This window comes from Arachis ipaensis, chromosome B08 (genome assembly GCF_000816755.2).
Source record: "Arachis ipaensis cultivar K30076 chromosome B08, Araip1.1, whole genome shotgun sequence".
NCBI classification, from domain to species: domain Eukaryota; kingdom Viridiplantae; phylum Streptophyta; class Magnoliopsida; order Fabales; family Fabaceae; genus Arachis; species Arachis ipaensis.
The window spans coordinates 13,399,554-13,400,087 of NC_029792.2; positions in this window are offsets into that span (position 1 = coordinate 13,399,554).

The window sequence follows — 534 nt, forward strand, 5'->3', positions numbered from 1 at the left end:
TAGTAAAAAAGAATTGTGATTTGGAAACTAAATTTCTACACAAACTAATTTTAAAATTAGAGTTTTAGTTAAAATATCTGGTTTTGAAATCGAAGTTTTTAAAAAAAATTGAATTTAAAACCGAATTTTTAATTAAAAAGCTGATTTAAAAATTGAATTTTAAAAAACCAAATTTAAAATCAATTAATAAATAAAACTGATTTTGAATTTTTAAATCGGTTTAAAACTGATTTTTATATTTTCAAATTGGTTTAGAATCGTTTCCCTCGTATATTTAGTTTTAGTTTGATTTCATGAACAGCAAAACTTGTTTTAAAGTGGATATAGACATACAGTTTAGATTTTTAAACTATGTCCACCCCTAATTTCACTTCACTAGGAGCGAAATTTCATTAAAATCACTTGTAATTTTTTTTGAAATAAAAGAGCTCAACACAATAGAGTGGAGCAAACAGAAAACGGTAAACAAACAAGCAATCACCTAGACTTTAACACAAAATAAAGAGACTCCCCATGTCATCTCCAGCATAGCCA